Here is a 16,443-nt window from a genome sequence, read left to right on the forward strand (position 1 = left end):
GCTCTGTAAGCAGGAAGGGTTCACAGGCCTGTTGGAAGCGTGCTTGAGTTTCAATAAAATGAGCCCCAAAATCAGTGAAAACTTGTGACGCAGATGAATAATAAAGTAGCTGCTATTTCCACAATGATGGAATTACCTGGTGATAAATAACGTCGTACGCGTCTTGGAGAGTAAATTTTGACTTTGCATAAACAAGAGTTGGGCGATTGTGATCTTTGTTTTGACTTCGCTCATTTCATTGTCAAACTTTATAACCCTTGACAGAAAAAGAAACTTACAAAAACCCGGTATCTTGCCATCATTTGACACAGACGCTTCACTGTTTGGCGAGTAAACATGCCGGGGTAACTTAATCACGGCGCCCGCTGAATTCCGGTCATGTCACTTTCGACTTTGCAATTTACTTGAACGTAGCAAAAATCTCCCAAAATGTTTGTCGCTGATCGTAACTTTTTATATTCTATATTCACGGTTCAAAATTAATGTTGATTTCATGTCGTAAATATTTTATTCTCGATCGGCCGTCCGAGAAACTTCCTTCTGCTCTTTCTGAAAACTGTGTATCAATAGTTATTTGCTTTTGCATCAATATTTGTTTTGCATAAAGCAAGCTAACAGAATCTGTACCTTGCTGAGTTCGTATTTGTTAGCGTTAATAGTATTTTCGGTCAGATGTTTCTGTTTTTATGAGAGGTTTATTATTTTGGTCTTCCATCCTAACCCTAACCCCACGAAACAGGGCTTGACTTCAGTGAAGTTTAGTATTACAAAGCTTTCAGATGCTCAGAGGGCACACTTGTGGTGCAAAGAAGTTGTGAGGGAACTTGAAAATTATCAACATGTCAGCCCAGAAGCCAATGTTTCTCACTTCTTTTTTACTTGTTATTCTTCAGAGACTGGAATGCTGTATTTCAATACCACACAATTCAGTGCCTTCTGATTTTCTGTAGCACGTACCACAGGCAACGCAGTGTATGCTTCTGTGAAGCATCTAGTTACGAGGTTAAAATACGCCATTTTATAATTACAAATTGCAATACGCCATTCTAATTCAGTTTGCTATTATTACATTTTGCCTTCCTGTTACGATGGTCGAGCTTCGGATCGCGAATAGCAGTTTGGCGTTCAAAGTCAGTTTTACTTCGTCTGTACGTCTTTCCCAATTGATTGCTACCTGTGTTCCGTTATGCAGTTCAGTTGTTCTGTTACGCTGTTCAGTTGTGCTGTTACGTTGTTCAGTTGTGCTGTTACGTTGTTCAGTTGTGCTGTTACGCTAACCCCGCGCGGTCCGAGCTGGACGTGCGAGGACTCAGAACGAAAGCTCACTCTAATTCAAGATGGCGACGGCTTTGTTATTGCTGTCGTTCTTTGCTTTCCATGGAACCAGTGGAAACCATGCAAAAAATACCTTCAATATGTTTTTGATTGCCACACATGATGGAAGATTGTTGTTTTGGTGTCGCAAAACCACAGGCATTTCTTTGATAGGTGTCATCGCTGAGTCGCAACTCTGAATGCTGTTATCGCGACAAGTCCAAAGCACCTTGGATACTGTTGCAGATCCGATAATTTTGACTATTTTCTGTACAAACTGGACGGTCTTGTGTACCATTTAAACCACTATTCTCCTTTATTAGAGTTTGATGATTTTATCCTAACTGTACGTGAAGCAAGGATGGCTTTGTTGCCATCGCAAGAACAATCACCTCAGTGTAGATTTCTCTTTCTCTTTTAATACAAAGTCAGTGCTGCGTTTTCAATATGTTCTTGCCTTATACATTTACATGATCTCATTTTCTTCCACACGAGTAATGTACCACTTGCTTCAGATGGGAACTCTTATCATTTGAGGTATGTAGTGCAGTTTGATATGTATACCTTAACCAGTTATTATAATTGACACCTTTAACCTTTTAATTAAGCTTGTGATTGGTGTCAATGTTTCACAATACTAGGGGTGAGTGTACACTGTCTCCTATTAAGGGTATTAAGCTGTAATGCCCTTCAATTACTCTCCTTCTGGATCAACACGACGCATTGACTCACGGATCCGCTCTTTCCTGAACATTAAGTCCACGTGCAAGCAGAAAACCAGTCAGTCTCTTATAACCACAATTCGGAAAGTCATTAACAATCGCTAAAACTATATGATGCAAATCTTCATCTGCTATCACAGCATAACTTGCAGGAACAGACAACGCAAGCTTCTCTTCACTTTTGACGGAGACACCTAAAAGCACTGTAATCTCAGGAATTCTAAGGAATTGTAAATCGATGATCAAGGGAAAAAAGTAAATGTTCCCTTGCCTTCCAGGCACTCCAGAAAACGCAGCACCGACTTTGGATTTAAAGGGAAAGAGAAATCTACACTGAGGTGATTGTTCTTGCGATGGCAACAAAGCCATCCTTGCTTCACGTACAGTTGTTAGGATAAAATCATCTAACTCTAATAAAGGAGAATAGTGGTTTAAATGGTACACAAGACTGTCCAGTTTGTACAGAAAATAGTCAAAATTATCGGATCTGCAACAGTATCCAAGGTGCTTTGGACTTGTCGCGATAACAGAATTCAGAGTTGCGACTCAGCGATGACACCTATCAAAGAAATGCCTGTGGTTTTGCGACACCAAAACAACAATCTTCCATCATGTGTGGCAATCAAAAACATATTGAAGGTATTTTTTGCATGGTTTCCACTGGTTCCATGGAAAGCAAAGAACGACAGCAATAACAAAGCCGTCGCCATCTTGAATTAGAGTGAGCTTTCGTTCTGAGTCCTCGCACGTCCAGCTCGGACCGCGCGGGGTTAGCGTAACAGCACAACTGAACAACGTAACAGCACAACTGAACAACGTAACAGCACAACTGAACTGCGTAACAGAACAACTGAACTGCATAACGGAACACAGGTAGCAATTGGGAAAGACGTACAGACGAAGTAAAACTGACTTTGAACGCCAAACTGCTATTCGCGATCCGAAGCTCGACCATCGTAACAGGAAGGCAAAATGTAATAATAGCAAACTGAATTAGAATGGCGTATTGCAATTTGTAATTATAAAATGGCGTATTTTAACCTCGTAATAACGAACTTGCGAGTCATAACAGGAAGAACAAATTGCGTAATAAGATAGCAGCGCAGTCTCATTGCAAAATCGAACTGCGGAATAGCAAAACTGAATTTTGACCCTGATCACCCCTCATAAATATCGTCCCGTTTGAGAAAGCCATGTACCAGGATGCTTTTTTGACAGTCCAATTTCGTACAAATTCGGCACTCTGTAATCAATGTAAAAAAGGTTAAGTTTTAAAATTTGGTCAAGAATTCCAGTCTTGGTATATTGTACCGTTAACAGCGCTAAAGGGTGAAAGAATTACTCTAGTTGTGCCATGTTGTTTTGAATTTCAAGTTACTCATTCGTTATTTCAAAAATAGCGATTCAAACGAGCAACATTTTGGAGTCGTTTTCACTCGCTCACAAGGCCCCATACCGAAAACGTCGCCGTCCAGGTAAAATAATTATCGAAACAAACTAAAACATATTTTTCTAAAAATGGTTTTGGTAGTACCTTATTGTTACAAAGTTTGGCAATTTTCGATTTTTTTATCTTGCACGGTCTTAGGTGAAAATTGCTGAGAGGCGCTCTTAAATCTGGTTTTCATGAACTACGAAAGCATCAAAAGGAGCAACGAACGTCACATATGAAGTAAGAGCATTTTGCTCAGATACAATGGCAATGTGAAAGAAAACTTCACTCCAAAATATACCTTATTATTCCGTTTTGGTCACGACTTTAAAGTCACGTAAAACTACCAACTGAGATTGTTGTATGCTCAAGGCCTGGCCAAACGCACGCAACATCTTGCAACAATGTTGGGCACAACATGTTGCATACGTTTGGCCACCTTGTTGCGATATGTTGCAACATTTTGGATGATGTTGGATCAAATTTGAAAACGGTCAAATTTTTCGTGCAACATTTTGGATGTTGCATGATGTTCTACTCGTTTGGCCATGTTCACGCAACATTGTTGCACTAGGGCATGCGCTCTTGGTCCACTTGTTACGCGCCAGGGGACTGGGGCGCATAAACATTGACGTGTTGCGTTGAAAAAGTTGAAAATGTTGCGTGCGTTTGGCCAGCCCGTTCAACACTAACCTGCGATCAGGCCCATTTTTAGCTTCGCCCATATGTTCTCTTATGTCGTCGCTCGCTAAAATTGGGCCTGACCAAAAGTCTCTCAAGTATTCCGGACGGTCGGCCAAATTTTGGCCGACCAAACTCGTGATCTGATTGGCTGTTGAAACGCCGGAAGTGAAAATGCCATCGTGATTGCGCGGAGCTCTCGCGAAGTCCTCGAGACTATTCCGCCATAAGTGTACGAAAAAATTTGCTCCCTTTTTTTCTTACAATGCCGTGGACGGTGCAACTTGATTTTATTTGTATAAATGGAGATATGCCATCTGAAACATCTCATAACTTGTCCAGAATCGGGTTTGAATCTCTGGAACGAGTGAAATTAGCGATTCCGTTGTCGAACTCTGTGGCCATTGGGTTGAAAGTACTTTGGCACAAACTTCCCTTATGTTTAGAAAGCTAAATAGGTGGTTCTTTCAAATGGCAATGAAAGCCGATGCATATTGGTTTCCTGGATGAGAAAAGGGACATATATATCAACAGGAGGAGATGCTGATAAAATCGCAAGTTGTACGAATGCATGTTTTCAATATCTGTGTATCAAACGGCTTTATTTATTTACTGTACATGACACGGTTTGTTTGCACACTTCATAATATTTCCAGTTGATTTAACTTAAAACTCGCACTCCAGAAACTAAAATGGCATCTTTCCAGAGAGATCAATTGTACAACAATAAAAGAAACTTTACGAGTCCATCTTACTAGTACTGTTCGTACTCCATCAAAAGATTAAGAGCTAAACTTATCATGATTTTACTGCGCGCAATTCTAGAAATACGCTGCAACTGAAGATATTACCCGCTAAAATCACCAAAGAAACCTTCATGGGCACACACGTTAAAGGAATAATGTATTTCTCTTTTTTTTCTTTAAAAATCTATTGCCAAACCGTCCAACGACAAAATGCTAGGTTATCTCAATTACAAATTAAGATGTCAAGCTCAAAAGATTGCATATTCAGTGAAGTTCGGAGGGAGAATTACACTGGCCTTTGCCGCAATATAGTCGTCGAAAACATTCCCCATGCTTTAAATGTGTTTTTCTCAAATTAAAGCCAACGGTAACTTTCGAATTCGTTCATAATATTCCTCCCACGGTAATTAACTCTGGTCAAAACAAAATAGCGTGAATCTGCCGTCCACGCGTGTATTGGTGTAATGGAAGTAAATTTGATTGGCCGATGAAGGACATGTCAATCAATCAAAAAAAGTGGGCGGAAGGAATTTCGAAGAGGAATTTCGTCAGGCTCTATTTTTCGTTTCGCTAACTCCACATTACGTACCACGCGAAACTAAAATAGAGCCTGATCGCAGGTTAGTTCAACACATGTCGCAAGATGTTGCAAGATGTTGCGTAGAAATGTTGCGAGCGTTTGGCCAGGCCTTCACGTTGTTGTCAAAACTGACCTAGAATGGGGGGATTTCACGTTTTTGTTTTGGGGGAGTACGGCAAAGAAATGCACGGAAATTCGTGCTGCACGTCCAGCACTAGTATTTTTCCTCTTTTAACCAATCATATTCTTACTTTGTGGCGTTGTAGTTGCCGCAGCTGTCGTCTTTGCTTAAACTCCCTCGTCACTAATGATCAAAGCAGGACTAAGTTTGCTAGTGTTACCCGTTCATATTTACCGTGTCAGTTGCTAATGATTATGAAGTTACTGGTTTTCCATTAAAAACGCCCTATAACTATCGTAACTCTGTCTTAACTGCGATATTGTAGTACATATCTTAGTTACTTTTTTCGTTTCTATCATTTAAACGTTGTATCCCTCGTGATCCCATAGACCCCCAACTGTAGGCCTTTTAAATGTTAAATTTTTATGTTAGTGACATATACAGTGTATGTGCTTTTACCACAGGTTCGCATTAGTCGCTTTGGCTACCATTATCACTTAGCAAAGCAGCGTTAACAAGTAAATTGTGTATGCATGTATCATTTATGCAACTTTATTGCAAGCAATCGAATATCATGAATGAGGATGCCAAAAAAAAACAAAACAAAACACGCGGCAAGCATAAACTAATAAGCGTTGAGTAGTGTGTCCGGATGTAATTCTTTTACTTCTCTCTTACGTTTTCTTACAAACTAACAAAGTTGGGGTCCTTTCTAACATTTGGATAACATCCCTTTCGTATTGAGACTTCAGAGGCCGGCCGAAGTAAACTTTGACAATTAAAATTGTAATTTTTCGCTCCCCTGTTGGACGCAAAACTGAAACGTATGTATACCGTGAAGCACTGGGCAACATGATCCACGCAAAAATCCCTTGCAAAAACTATCGCTAATAACAAGATATAAATAGTGGAATAAATTACTCACCTCAGACTATCACCGATGTGTTTATTACAAGGAGAAGAGCCAAGCAAATTTCATATGGTTTAGATCCGTCACTGCAATTCTCTTTGCTCTGTTGATTCAGTATGTTTGTAGATAGTACAGTTAGATTGTTTGCTTCTGCAGGGTTTCTAGACACATTTTGAACACTTTATAGCCAGTATGTGTCGCAAGGATTGATCGACATTGGATCCTTTTCATCTTTTATAATTTAAGCCCTTTTAATCCCTTTGCCCTCTTTAAGTCCTTTGGATCTTTTAAGCTTCTTGCGAAGTTTCAGCTGGAGGCGCGGCTAGTACTAGAAGTTTTTAACACTATTAATTTAAGCTCAGGAACATCAGGAATTTGATCCAGCTGTCCTGATCTCTATTGTATACAGGAGTCGTTGTATGCTTATTCTTGAAGAAATGTGTTTTTCCGACGAGGATGCTCGGAAAGAAATCCGAGTGCACCTTTGCAGGAGTCGAACCTATGACCTTCCGATTACTAGTTCGAATGCTCTACAGCTACTACTGAGCTATAGGAGACTCGTGGGGGATGGTGGCTCGGGGATATTCGGGAAAAATCCGAGTGCTCTGTTGAAGGAGTCGCACTTAGCTACGACCTTCCGAATACTAGTTCGGGATGCTTTACTAGTGAGCTATAAATAGAAGACTCGTGCGTGCTAGGTCATTAAAACAGGTTCCGGTAACCACAAATGTCGCGCTACACGGCTAGGAGGTAAATGCTAAAAGAGATATATGAGAAGGACATTGGATATCTCGTGTGACAATTACACCATGTAGATAGAGTAGAAGGTCACCAACGTAATATTCCCATGCACGGTATTTAGGTCTAAGCACCCATTTTGTGGGAGGCGCGGTGGCCTCATTGTTAGTGCGCTCGACTCCGGATCGAGTGGTCCAGGTTCGCGCCCTGACTTGGGGACATTGTGTTGTGTTCTTGGGCAAGAAACTTTACTGTCACAGTGCCTCTCTCCACCCTAGTGTATAAATGGGTACTGGCGAATTTAATGCTGCGTTGGACTGGCATCCCATCCAGGGGGGAGTAGAAATACTCTTAGTCGCTTCATGCTACAAAAACCGGGATAAGCTCCGGCCTAATGGGCCACTTTGCTCGTAAGTAGACTTTATCATTTTTACCCATTTTGAATGGCGCTGATCAACCGTGAGTGTTAAGTCGAAGCGGCCTTGCGAATAGCGCTGATCTACTGTATTTTTAAAGGTGATTGCATGAGCACAGTTTTTATGCACTTATACTTTCATTACTTCCATATTTATGCATCGTTTTGCCTAGAAGCTCAAACTTGGTCACTGACGAATGCTACCACGAAGGTTTATATTTTTGACAGTTAATATGCTCTGCAGGCTGTTACCATGGTAACGCGTCTAGATGAAAACAAGGCTTAAAGGATGCTTATTCCTGATCTATGTAAAATTCACTCATTAGTTTTTTTGCAGCATTTGCGTAAATAAAATAATATAAATAAAGTACGTTTGACAGCTGTTATCAAAGATTTTAACTGACAAACTTCATAATTCGCTGGCAGACAGTTTTTTAGTTTTGCCAAGTTCTTGTCTGTTAATTCTGTTCGTTATTTGGATAGACAACTCATTTAAAGTAGGAACTATTTTAATTCCAAATTTCTGCAAAATCTAATGACGGGTTTGCGAAAAAATTTGGTTTTACGTCCAACAGTTGTTGGTCTAAATTTTTTGGGCGAATGGGCGCGCGCCGCATTTATTTTCACTTTTAAAACGTTATGACTTTTACAAAACGGAAGCGAATTTACACCGTATTTCCAAGACCATCGTGAGAAGTAACAGAAAACAGTTCTCACCAAAGTCGCCATACAATATTTGTTTTGTTTTTTTTTTTGTTTTTTTTTTTTCAAATACACGTCGCCCTTTATAGAATACCGGTGACCGCAGGGAAACTGTGTTCAGTCACCTTAAGCCCTGGCTAAACGCTCGCAACATTTTAACCCAACATCTTGCAACATTGTTGGGCACAACATGATGCGTATGTTTGGCCACCCTGTTGCGATACATTGCGTGTCATGTTGCATGCGTTTGGCCAGACCATTAAATATTATGAAACTTCACATTTGTTTAACGGCTTGCTTCTATGGTCTAGTGGTTGCCATTGATTCCTAATTCGTTCATGGTCCAGGTTCTACAATCCCTGCACAAGAGAAATCGTCCTTCTCGTCTATCCCGGCCATATAACCTATGGCCTTTAGGTAAATCCAAGTGTTTTGATTGGTGCTTTCTTGTTCAGGACTTTGCTATACAAGCCATTTCCATGAAAAAGGTTATGTCAGCATACCATAAATCATTTCCACTTAAACCATTATACCCTGAGTGCCGCCGTCCTTCGAAGCCCTGGTTTACAGAAGGTCTTTTTGTATCCTGCAACAGGAAGAATTTTCTCTATAAACAATTCCAAACAAACCCTACTGTATCTAACAAATCTAGATATAACAAGTATCGAAATAAGTTCAATTTCCTACTAAAAGTTGCCAGGAAAAAATATTTTCATGATAAACTAATCTCTGTTAGCTCTGACCTGAGGAAGACTTGGTCAGTTATTAAGCAGATTGTCGCAAAAAAGAAACCTGAACGCCATTTCAGTAACATGAAAGCCAGTTCAGGTATTTGTTCAGACCCTTTACACATAGCTACCAAATTTAATAATTTCTTTGCCAATATAGGTCCATCTTTGGCCAGTAAAGTTCCCTCTACTCAATTTTCTCATAAAGATTTTCTTGTTGGTCATTATGCCAACTGTTTCTTTCTCAATCCCACTACTCCTTCTGAGGTTTCTTCTATTGTCCATTCTCTAAAAAATAGAAAATGTGAGGGTGTTGATGGTCTTTCTTTGTCTCCCATCAAAGAAACAATCGATTTACTAGCTGCCCCTTTGTCTCATATCTGTAATCTGTCTTTTGAGCGTGGTGTTTTTCCCGATAAACTCAAAATTGCAAAGATTCTTCCTGTTTTTAAAAGCGATGACCCTTTTCTGTTCTCAAATTATCGGCCTATTTCTATTCTCCCCTGTCTCTCTAAGGTTCTTGAGAAACTCTTTTACCTCAGGCTATCGGAATTCCTTACAAAGTTCAATATCCTTAATCATCACCAGTACGGTTTTAGACCTCATCATTCTACCGCTATGGCTATCTTAGAGCTTGTCAATAATATTTATGAAGGTTTTGAAAACAATCAGTACACTATCGGAGTCTTCATAGATCTTAAGAAGGCTTTTGATACAGTCAACCATGAAATACTTCTGGATAAACTAAATTTTTATGGAATTAGAGGAATTCCATTGGCCTGGCTTGCTAGCTATTTATCTCACAGACAACAGTGTGTCATGGTTCATGACCATACATCTACATATAATACGGCTGTATGTGGGGTTCCACAAGGATCAGTCCTTGGACCTTTACTTTTTCTTTTATACATCAATGATCTTTTTCTTGTCTCAAACCTCCTGTCAATCATTCTCTTTGCTGATGATACTAATATCTTTTTTCGTCATAATGACTTGGCTACCTTAGTAACCATCCTTAATGTAGAGCTCACTCGTGTTTCTTCTTGGTTTAGTGCTAACAAACTCACTGTCCATCCGGACAAGTCTAAATTCATCGTTTTTCACCCACGTCGTAAACAGATTAACCTCTCAGATATAAACATTTCTATCAATAATTCCCCCATCACACGTGTGCAGGAAGACAAATTCCTTGGAATTATCATTCATGAAAACCTATCCTGGAAACCGCATATCTCTGTTGTCTGTGATAAAGTCTCTAAGATAATTGGAGTTTTGTGCAAGGCAAGGCGATACTTACCTTGTGATACTCTGAAAACTTTATATAATGCTCTTTTCCTGCCTTACATCAATTATTGTACTCTAATTTGGGCTTCTACGTACGTTTCTTACCTTGAACCACTTTATGTACTTCAAAAGAAAGCCATCCGTATAATTACTTTTTCACCCCCACGCACACCTTCTAAACCCCTTTTCTCTAAAAATAATTTTCTTTCGCTCCATTCTATCTTTAAATTCCATATGGCCTGTTTTGTTTTCTCACATTTTAACAATATTCTGCCTACTCCTGTTTCCTCAATCCTTCATTTTAACCATGAATATCATGATTATTTGACTCGTTCACGTTTTAATCTTCATAAAACCAACCACAAGTATCAATTTGCTATCACCTGGCAGGCTCCTGTTATTTGGAATGATATTCCGTTAACAGTGCGCAACAGCCTTACATTAAGTAACTTTAAAAAAAAGTCGAGACTGCATTTTCTGAATGCTGAGTTAGTATATTGAAAATTGAAAATTGAACTCATTTCCCTTAATTCTATAGTCTGATCAAGTCCCCCGGGACTAAATTGTAAACTTTGTGGACTGTTTTGTTTTGTTTTGTTTCCTGTTATTTGAAACAATTCTACTAGGAGTACTTGTTTATGCAATTTATTTAATTATATTATCCTGTGTGTTTGTAAATTAAGTAGTTAGATTTAGTTGTATAAGTATTTTAGCTAAAGCCTTCTTCTATTCGTGCAAATTTTTCAAATTATCTTTGCTGACCATATGCCATTTAAGCCTCCGGCAAGTTGGCTGTTCTCATGTATTCTTCAGAGTTTGATGTGTAACAATAAACAATACCAAGCCATGGCTTTTTTTTTTACATTGTGTTTATATTCTGGTGAGTATTTTCACGACTCGTGCTGTGTGTTGAAGGACCCAAAAGGCAAGTCAAAATACAAGTAACAACTTGGAAATATTAAGCTCTTACTAACCGAACTGGAGGGCGATACTGGGGAATATTGGTTGAACATTGTGGAACTAAAGTTGAGCACAGCGAGGTCCATACAAAAATGACCAAGGTGCAATGATCATCAGTATGGCTTGGGCAAGCTTAGTAAGAAAGTAGTTTATCATATGGTACTCGGTCCATCAAGGTTGCTGCCTAACGGTCGCCCGGTCGCCTGGGGCGCCTTATTTGCGAGCGCGGGCGACCAAATTTCTGAACGAGTGGCCCGAACGGGCGCCCTGATTCATCCTCACTTTCTTGTAAATATGAGCCCAGCTGGAATTAATTAATTCTGGGAACTTGAAAAAATGACTTTGGCTACTAACTTTTAATGTTGGAAGCCCAAAGGGCTCCCCGAAAATTTCCTTAGGCAGCAGCCTTGGGTCCATGGTTGTTTCTTGAATTTGTGGCTTTTAAAAAACAAAAATTACACAGCTTATGACCGCTTTCAAAGAAATGGTCAGTATAGAAAAATCCCAACCAAGAAAGAACCAATCACAATGCTTGCATTTACCTCAAAACTACCTTACCGCAGGAGGAAAAGCGGGCAGGGCAAGCAACCCCCCACCCTTAGCTCAAGGTCTAGATCCGCCACTGATTACCACAATATTTTTTTGTAGTTGAATGATAATTGAGCTAATTATGTGCCTTACTATGAGTACAATAGTTGTGCAAAGTTTAATTATGTCTTTAGAAATCAGTTATGTTCAGAGAAATTATTGACACAGGATTTGGGTAAAGTGTTTTTTATTGTCATTATTGAGAGCTTACTGAACACAGGCTGACCAGAGTGCACCTCAGACTAAATGACATACCATCGTAGCTTACTAGTTAGTATGAAGAGTTATATAGTTAATGTCAAGAGAATTTGGTAAGCCTATTTATGGTTAGCTCTCACAAGCAGAAATGGTAACATGCTATTTTCAAAACAAAATAGAAAATAGAGCTAATTATTGTTACCTATTACCATTAATTATCTGAAAATAAAAGTCCTGCCTTCCACATTGTGTACACAGTGTGACATTGCAAATCGTCTAATTTGCATAATCTAAAAAAAAATTTAAAGTGGAAATATGAGACAAGATATTACAAAGTTTACAAAGTCATAAATGCTTAATAATCGCCCTCATTTTTTGAATGACCTTTACAAAAGAGTGATAAATGTATTTTTTTGGATTATAGGCTCTATAACTCAATCAATAAGACTGGAATTTTGCAGAGTGGTTAAGCATTTGAATCACAAACCCTCTGAGGGGAGTGTGAATGTCTGGGAAAAAATCTACTTTGTGTACGAAATACAGATCACATAAAATAATGGAAACAGGCGACAAGAAACAATATCGCTGCAAAATATAATCATGTCTTGCAAACAGTGGTTAAACAATAATTATGTTACCATTTGTGTCTGGTGCCCCAAGAAGGAACCATATTACGGTAAATTAAAGATGAACTGTCCAAGTTAAATTGAGATTAGTTATTTAATAGTAATACATGAAGCAGCAGTTAACCTAGCAACCTTTGTAGCTTTCTTAATTGTTGTTGATAGAAGAATCCTCCTTACAAGAAGGGGTTTCTCTCCACTAAAACGTTCACTAATTAGCAGGTAGTTTGAGGGGAATACTGTGTGTAAATGGTGAGTTGAGGAAAACTCATAGGCAAAAGTTAGGGTTTGTCTGTAGAATGAGGGGAAGAAATTTACAAACTCAAGCAAATTCTCAACCCCAAAATAAGGTTAAAAAAACCTCTGGGTGAAATTAAAAACTTTGATCACAGAAACAGCCAGATAGTTCATGTATGAAAACCTGAATCACGTAGCAGAAGTGGCCGGCTTTGTGATGATGTGTCCAAAAAGGCTTGTGGTGTATGAGGCCACCTAAGCAGAAACAGCCACAAGTCAAAAAGGGACCTTGCCGAGTGCTGGAATATGTACTCAGTAGATTAAGGCCTTTTACTGACACCTTGAAAACAATATGAAACAGAAAGTTACTGTATTGATATGTAATATATTTAATTGATTGAGTAAAAGGGCTTGATCAGCCACACATTTTTTTCCTCTTCTTTAAATAAGCCCTCAGACCCCCAAAAATAGATGCCTGTGATCCTTGAGTGCAAAATAGTTATGCTATGATTTTTAAGTTCTCTCAGCGGTGTTGCTAGTCAAGCCTAACAATAAATACAGTCATTGTTATAGTAAGGTATGTTCCAGGGCTTATGCTTTTAATTATTTTATTTATGTTTCACACAGTGGAACAAAATGTGATCATATTGATCAGCCACCGGTTAGCTTATTTGTTAGTGTCCAAACTGCACAAAGGCAAAGAAAACAATATGGGGTTTGGGAGAGGATGGGGAGTCTTAATTAAAACGTAGCAGTAGTGACAGGCTACAAATTGCTTTTCCTCGCGGGAGGATATTCTGCAAGGAACTGGAATCATTGCTTTGTCCTCAGTTGGTACAAAATATGAAGGAGTTGTCATGGAATAGTATGACTTTTTTGCATGGTCATACCTAACGGGGCAAGGAAATAGTATTTACAATAACTTATCAGTTTGCATTGTTTTGCTGTGATCCATTTTAAGTCTAGTCTATATATTACCTCGAGATCAAACATTGTTTGCCATGTTATGAAGTGTTCTGACACATCTGTCCTTCTGTGGAATGTTTGTTGAAGCTCTTTTTTCCAGGCTTTGAAGTAATTAAGTACTTGGTTTAAGTTGGTAACACGTTGATCTGTTATTGACTGCAGTGACCTGTTATCTTTGAAGACATTCCAAAGCATTTCACATTTTCATAAATTCTTGTGTCTTTTCTGTGGTGTTGTTTTCATGCAAAGCCACGTATTTGCATACTTTTTCTGACAGAGTATTGACAGCAAGCTTTACTCGTATTTTATTTAAATTATCAAGATGAACTTACAAGCGCCCTGATTAAACCGTATTTGTTGTTTGCTGATTTTCCCAAGCGGGTGAAATTTTGAAAATAGTTTTTTACTGTCGGTGAAATTGACTGCGGCGGGCGATTCGTCGCGAGCGATTTAAAGTGAGCAAGTTTGAAGTTCTGAAACGCTGCTATATCCAAATATATCCAGCTGGTTTTTTACTACGTTATGTAAAAGCTATCGATCTTAAACATATCTAAAATTTAGAATGGAGTAATGTGGAGTACTCCTAAAAGAAGCAGCGGAACACGGCTTGGTCACGAAAAGCAAGACATACCTGCATTCGACACTGTCTTACTTGCGACGAAAATACTTGAGTGATATTCCAACAGACAAAATAGTATTGAGTTTTGGGTCAAAAATATCAAAAAGGCCTTTAAAAAATACACTACTCATGGCCCAAAAATAAAGAAAGAAAATTTGATTTCCGCTTCGTCGAGAGGATATTTTTGGCAATTTTTGGCAGCCATTAATTGCACCGGAAGCGCGGAAGGAGCGCTCGTGCCAGTCCTTCTCCGCATCACACACTGGACCAAGAGCGGAGTGCCCGTTTCACCGCCATATGTATAAGCGCCCAATATCTCGTTCCCAGAGTCTTCTAACCTGCGATCAGGCGTACTTTTCCTTAGACATGATGGGAAAAGGTACGCCTGATACAATTTCTTAACGAGTCGTCTGTTCGTAGTCCAGAATCTGGACTTTACTCTGATTGGCCGAAAAACAATAGAGCTTTTGGAGCCTCGCTCCGATTGGTTACAGAATTGCAAATCATACTTCTTGTAAATCCGTTAAAAATTATGGCCGCCAAGAAGGATTTTAACACGAGTGATGTTTAGGCTCTGTTTACAGCTGCTGTTGCTTCGACTTCAGATTTTTTTTCAAAAACCTTTAAAGGAAGAGCGGAGGGAATGCATCCGAAGAAGGGTTTGAGTAAAAGGACACATTACAGTTGTACTTCCTACGGGATTTCGCAATATAGTGTTATTAATACAGGCCCGAACATTCTAGAAGAAAATACATCGTTCTTCTTCCACCAACTCGAAAACGTTTGTAGTTGTGGCAAGTCCTTTGGAATATATTCGGAAGCAACAATTTGTGAATCCAAAAAGAACCGAATAGAACTTTAGGGCTGCCACATTCGGGGAATCAGCCGAGTTTGACAGAGAAATTCGACACTGTTTACGGAATCGCTGAACAATCTGAACACACTTCTAACAAAATGATAGCTGAGTAGCTGCTGCTGAAAAACTAGAATTTCTCAAAGTCCATTTTCCTCATTTATTTTTATAGCGTCTTTTATTGGCATCTCAAATATTCGAGTTTAAATAAAGTTTATTGTACTGTTGATTGCGCCTAATGATGACATGAAGAATTCGGGCTTTTTCTGCCATTTTATCTCGAAATTCTTTGTTCCTTGATGGTTTGAACAGAGAAACCGCACCAACTGTCAAGCAGGATTTGCAGAAATAGCTTTGATTGCAGAAATCAAAGCCAGAGTGCTATTTTGTTTTTGTCGCATCTTTACTTGAATCGCAGCGTGCAGATAATTTCCGGTAAAATCTGATTGGCTCATATTTATAGCATGACACATGATAACATCACTCTTGACAGGTGGGCGGCAGACGACTCGAAATTGTATCAGGCGTACTTTTTAGCGCCCTGTCTCAAGAAAAGTACGCTTGATCGCAGGTTAAGAGTCTTCGTTCCCCTTGACCAGCGGGTCGGGTTACGAGAGACCCTGGGATAATCCGTTTGGATAAAGTTTTTGATTGGTTGAAAGTCTGAGCATGAGCAATCAATTTCGGTCTCGAGGCGAGTGCCGCGAGAGGTTTCACGGAGCGCTGTATGATGGTTATTGATTGTTTGGATTGGTTCGTTGATTAGTATGGAGCCAAAGCTAAGAGTGAGAACCCATTAAATCTAATGGAATGGAATCGTCTCTCACTGAGTAATTATGTCTTTAAAATGTAGTCATACCGAGTTTTCAAATTGCTGCATATTATTATATGAATCCATAAGATCTTCTCGTATAGTTAACTTACGTACATGTGAGTTCCTGGAAAGGTGCGAGAACCTTTAGCAGATGAGTTTTGGGTAGAGAAAGAGGTTTACTGATGCAAAGAGAACTCGTTTGGCTTGTGACA

At 39.2% G+C, this 16,443-nt stretch overlaps 1 long non-coding RNA gene across 1 annotated transcript; it reads right to left on the minus strand.

Annotated features, from left to right (window-relative positions):
• Nucleotides 1–12,109: 12,109 nt before the first annotated feature.
• On the minus strand, nucleotides 12,110–14,752 carry LOC137988037 (uncharacterized). The gene is made up of 3 exons (XR_011120725.1): nucleotides 14,577–14,752; nucleotides 13,958–14,215; nucleotides 12,110–13,319 (listed from the first exon to the last, which is right to left on the minus strand). It is a non-coding gene; the product is annotated as an uncharacterized lncRNA (long non-coding RNA).
• Nucleotides 14,753–16,443: the final 1,691 nt, after the last annotated feature.

The sequence above is a fragment of the Montipora foliosa genome, unplaced genomic scaffold, assembly GCF_036669935.1.
Source record: "Montipora foliosa isolate CH-2021 unplaced genomic scaffold, ASM3666993v2 scaffold_403, whole genome shotgun sequence".
In the NCBI taxonomy this organism is placed as follows: Eukaryota; Metazoa; Cnidaria; class Anthozoa; order Scleractinia; family Acroporidae; genus Montipora; species Montipora foliosa.